This window comes from Thunnus maccoyii, chromosome 6, assembly GCF_910596095.1.
Source record: "Thunnus maccoyii chromosome 6, fThuMac1.1, whole genome shotgun sequence".
Taxonomy (NCBI): Eukaryota; Metazoa; Chordata; class Actinopteri; order Scombriformes; family Scombridae; genus Thunnus; species Thunnus maccoyii.
Genome location: NC_056538.1, coordinates 17,261,540 through 17,267,560, shown reverse-complemented (window position 1 = coordinate 17,267,560; position 6,021 = coordinate 17,261,540).

The following is a 6,021-nucleotide window of genomic DNA, read 5'->3' as shown; positions in this document are numbered from 1 at the left end:
AAGAAAATAAATATTTGTAGTTGAAATGCTCTAAGATCAAGGGTTCACTGTGGTTTCTGATACCCACTTCCACTCAGACTATTAATTTAAGGATGAGCTCAAACCCCATTGCCATCCACAGGATTAGGACCACTGGGTCCCCAATTGATTTAAAGAGAGCCAAAGGGACAGAAGGCAAATCCCTTCAAAAGGGCCAATGTGGGAGAAATGATTGGAGGAAATTATAGGAAACTGTTTGAAAACATTTCATTGAACTCCTTGGCAGGGGGCCGTATATCTGCAGCAGGAGGAACAGGTGGGATTTTAAAATGGTGAAACTACAATGAGGTCAAAGAGTAAGCAGTTATGAAAATGTTTTTGTTTAATCTGGAATCCATTCCCCTAGTAAACACTAAAAGACAGCGACATTCAAAGTTAAAACTATTCCTCTTTACTGTTGAATTGGTTCGCACAGTGATAAAAGTAAATGAAGGCGCGATGGATGTCTGTTATCAGAGGTAAGACAACATGTTTATGTCATAATATCTTCTGTCTTACTTGTCTTATTTTGATTACTTTTGGTCTTTTTCCAATCATAATGTAAGTAGGTTTTATAACAAGTCCAGGCCCAGTTTATGCTTTGTGACTTGCTGTTTGCTCAGGTGGTTTATTAGCATACCATATGTCATGTACACACCATATGCAAGACCTGCTCTCAGAGAGATGTAAATTATAGATAATGTTCTGTAATTATCATGCTTCCTGTAAAGCTTTACCACCTAACTGTATTTACCATTTCTAGAACAGGTTCTTAATAAGGGACCTGAATCGGTAATGAAATGGTAATTGTTAATACAACAAACCGAGAGCAGTCATTTTGGGAGACAGCTGCACATTTTATTGAGAAATATAACTGGTAAAGGCAAGTAATCCCTGAATTTATATAACCTCATCCTGAGCCAAAAAGTAGAAGTATTCAGTGATAAATCTGGCTGCCTCAGGGACTTTGAATATTTTCAAAAGACACTCATAAATTCTTGTTTCTGATGACATTAAAAATGGATTCATATTGTAACATTATCTAACATTCATCTTCTCATTTGCAAATATTTTTATTGGAGAAAATCATGAAAATTGTTATGAAACACACACAACATGTTGCTTCATACTTTTAAATTACAGGGAAGACAATTATTGAAGTCAGTTCGTGTGAGGGTTATGTCAAAGGAAATGTCTGGTTTGTAAGAGAACAAAACAATCAATCACACTCCTAAAAAACTGCCTGCCAGATCCCGGGTAGGGCACATTCTGTCGCATCATGACATGTAATGTTGAATATTTTATACAGTTAGTTAGTTGCCAGTTCATTAGGTACACTTATCTAAAACAAATGCAACCTGATACAACAATTCTGTGCCTCCAAGAAGGTGATAATGGTTAAGTCTTTGTGGACTGAGGTGTTGATTCAACAGGTGATGAGGCTTAGGTTGCAGTTTGTGTTGGTGTTGAATTGGCATGACCAGAGAAGTGGTAGTTATATGAGTTCTTGGCATAGATTCCTCTTCAACCAAAATAGTTTCCCTTGAAGTTTTCTGGCTTTGAAAAGGATCCAGGATGACAATTAATGTGTCAAGACAACCGAACTGTTGTTGAGTAAGTGTCTAGATTCCACCGGGTCATATGAGTCACCAGCTTGAGTCACTTTTTAATTGACAGAAACCTGTCAACAAGTTCTGATTTATGTCTTTGTTTTTGACCATCACTACATTTGCATACACTTAGTTACCCGTTCATTAGTCATACTTATCTAAAACAAAAGCAACCTGCTACGACAATTAACCTCCAAGAAGGTGATAATGTTAAGTTTTGGTGGACGGTTTTAGAGAGGTGCTGATTCAACAGGCGTTGAGGCTTAGGTTGTAGTTTGTGTTGGTGTTGAATTGTATTGCGTTATACTGTTTCTACTCTCATTGATATAGGCGACTGTAAATGCACTTTTAGTGTCTCAAAAAAACACATCAGTGACAATTCTTCCATCCATTTTCAGCTGCTTATCAGCATCATAAATAACTACATTTATAAAGCGCTTTTATCCAAAGCTGTTTAAAATTTGACTCTCCTTTACCTATTCACACACTCACACACTGATGGCACTGAGCTACCATTCAAGGTGCTGGCCTGACCATTGGGAGAAATTTGGGTTTCTTTTGTGTCTTGCCCAAGGACACTTCGGGACGTGAACCGAAGATGTTCAGAGCCCCAACTCTAGGCCACCAGGGCGCCCCGACATTTGTTAATTAGCACTTAACACAAAGTACATTGGTTTTTAAGGTAACAAATCCAAAGTATTGGATGAGTTGAAATTGAGACCTGATGATGGTACTAGAGGAGAAATCAGGGGATCACCAAGGTTTTAGCCTGGATCTAGAACCAGCATGTGTTTTCCAACAGCTGTCAAAGCCCTGCTTTGACATCACTGAAAAGGGCGTAACCAGAGAAGTTGTAGGTGTATGACTTCTTGGCATAGATTCATCTTCAACAATAACAGTTTCTCTGGAAGTTTACCTGGTTTGAAGAGGATCCAGGATGACAATAAATGTGTCAAGACAACCAAACTGATATTGAGTGAGCAAGTCTAGATTCGGCCTGAATAACAAGATGCTGATTTGCATATAGGAAATTATAAAGTAGTAAATTAAGTGGTATTATGACTTGACAGAGGCAAGTTGTGATATATTTCTTTGTTTTCGACTAAGGTTTTAGGCAATTTATCATTCTTGAATCACACTGAAAACGGGCATATCCACTGTGAGTGGACAGTGACATCAAGAAATATCAGTCTGGTTCATTAGAGTCCTGGTTCCTCGAATTCAGGACTTAAAAAGACTAACTGGTGGTGATCAAGGTGGTAGAGAGACACAGCTTTGTTGCTTTTGAAATTTAAAAAAATCAATAACATGTTCTGCAAAACATGATATTGCAACTGAGAACACCTGAGCACTGGAGCAATTATTTCTAGGAAGACAATGAGACTTTCACTGATGTGCCCCCTGGAATCTGTTCCCACATTATACCCTCCTCAAGAACTCCATCTTTGGCAGAAAGAGCCTTAGGCAGTAGCTTCACTCTGCAGAGGCCTTGCACTGTAACACAAGAGTATATTCAACCTGTAATTAATCCTCTGTCTCTCTGTCATTCTCTCACTGAGGACAGGGTTCGTTCAAGGTATATGAGTTAAGGCCGCTGCTGTTTTCCTGGTTCATTGGGAGGATAGGATAGGAATCTACCTGTATTGACATACCTCTACTCCCTCTCCCTCTCTCACTTTCTCCTTGATTTCTCTTGCTCTCTTTGCGCCTCACACTGTCACTGTAAAAGTTTCAGAGAGGATGGTTCTGAGATTAGTCTGACTAGTCTGATGAATCTGACTTCACACCCTGTGGACCACAACAGCCTGATTGATGGGTATGTCTGACATTGAACTCCTATTGGTTGCATCAGAAACTGAAACTTCCAGATTGATTGCTTCTGTTTACCAGAGTAGTCGGGGATTTTTGGTGCATTTGTAACGATGTGTGTGTTCTGATCCTGCCTGTGTTTAATTGTGCTTGTTTGTTCAACGCGCCCACAGGTAAATGGAATGAAATCACATTAAGATAGCCTTTACTGTGAGGGAGCTCAGAAACCAGGGCACGGTGCCTGCTTTTTGCCCCTGGTTGTGATCTGGAGTGTATCTCATGTCCCATTCAGACAAATAACCATTCAGTCAGGCAAAGAAACACTGATGGAAGGAGGAAGAGAGTGCTGCCAGCTGCCAATGACTGCACCAATAGATCTTTTGGAACCTGTTGCAGCAGGTTTTTATTACTGTGTATCTTATTGCTGGGTTAGCCTGGACGAGTGCCAAACACACACACACACACACACACATACACACACACACACACACACACACACACGCATTCACAGAATGAGGATGATATTCTGAGCTGCCAAAATCTGAAACCAGCCCATCAACCACTTCAATACAAATTTAGACAGTCAATCTAATCGACGTGCCACTCTGACGGGGTGAATTGGGTTCGAGCTGCACAGCTACAAGTGGGAAATGGGCTTAAGATGTGGACAGGTCTGAAAGGTAAAATCTGACTGAAACTTTAAACCCACAAAGAGGAGACAGACGGGGGAACTGTAACGGAGTTCAAAGGTTGGGTGAGTTTGTTTGACAGTTTTCAAATGTTTGAATGCTTGTGTTTAAATGGGCTGCTGCACCAATTTATACAGCAATCATGTATAGCAGTATTTGATTTACAGTCTTTTCCCCCAGGTTTACTGTATATAGTAACTAAGCAGTAATTGAGAGAAGTGTTGCAGTGCTGTAGTTATGGCAGTGCTGTAGATGTGGAGTGCTGTTGAATCTTTCTGATCTCTGAGCGACACCTTTCTTATGTCAACACTATGGGCAAAACATGTCTGCCAATATATAATCTAGGTAATTAGGCTTGAAATGAACAAATATATTAAAGCTTGTCTTCTGACAACCATTGGCATCAAAAATAATCAGCCCAGCAGTGTTAATCTTAGCCCATGGGGAGAACTGCATTGTAGAGCTGACAGACAGACACTGATGAGACATGCTCCTTGGGGGAAGTGCACTAGTGTTGGTTTAGTAAGAAAACTTTTGAATTAGTTTGGAAGTTAATTGAACAAATAAAAATTTAAAAATTTAAAAAAAAACAACCAACAAGAATATATCAATAACCCCTTTTTCTGTAGCATTTTATTGTCAGTATCACATAATGTTTTGTTTTGGAAGCATTTACTCCTTTTTCTTTTGTGGATTTCATATATTCATTCATTCATATATATATGTAAAGATCTTTTGAGTGTGTACACATGTGCTTAATTTTTGTCAAAATTGCGCATGTCTTGAATCCATGATGGTTAAATAATGGAGCAATGGAGCTGCAACATCACCTCCAAAACAGGGTGATAAATTCAAATTTTCATCAAATTTAACCTGATAGATAGTCTGATCCAAATAATGTTATGAGATGCGTTGTACCTGGTTCACAGGATAAGTAATATATGATTTAAAGGAGGATTTATTGAACACACAGCAAAAGTTTTTCCCACTAAAATTAACAATGTTTACTTGTCATCTTTTAATTAGTCATTTTCAATCATATCTCAGATTTGATCATAAAATAAGCAGAACACAAAACATCATTTGTCAGCTTTTAATGAAAATCGATAATGTTGTCTTTCCAACTTCCAGCTTTTGCCTGTAAGTCAAACCGACATGCTTTTGTGATTTGATCCAAACCAAAAAGATAAGATTTGCAGTTGTAAACAACATGCTTTCTTGTGTTGTTTCGCCAATGGTAATTGGCACCGCCGCTGGCATATCAAAATGATTTGCATATTAGGAATTCATCACGTTGCCTGAATGAGGGCAGCAAGACGGAATATTGTTGGTACATGTGACATTTTACAGTTAGGGCGTTGGGAGTTGAAGGGGTGGTTTGGGGGGCACTGTTCTCTTTTAGGTGCATTTTACAGAATGAAGCACCCAGGCAGAGTTTGTAATACAGCATCTGGTAATACATTATCTTCTTTATGTGCAAAAAGTAATTACATAGGGGTTGACAAAAAGACAGAGACAAGCTCTGATATTCTTTTACTGAAGCTGCCGCTAACTGATACCTTTGAGTTTTTTACAATACATAAAAAACAAGACTAGATTATAGAGTCAAAAAATGTTTAATGTTAGAAACATGCTAATTACAGATGCCCTGGGAATGCTTTAATTAACCACAATGTTAATAATAATAAAATGTCACAACTAAAGGTCCTGGACTCAAATTAAATGGTAAAAAAGGGTAAATGGCTGCATTTATATAGCACTTTTATCCAAAGCACTTTACAATGTTTTTCTTGCTGCTCACTCACCCATTCACACTCACACACCGATGGTGGCACGCAGGGTGCTGGCGCAACCATCGGCAGCGATTCTGGGTTCAATCTTTTGATTAGTGGATG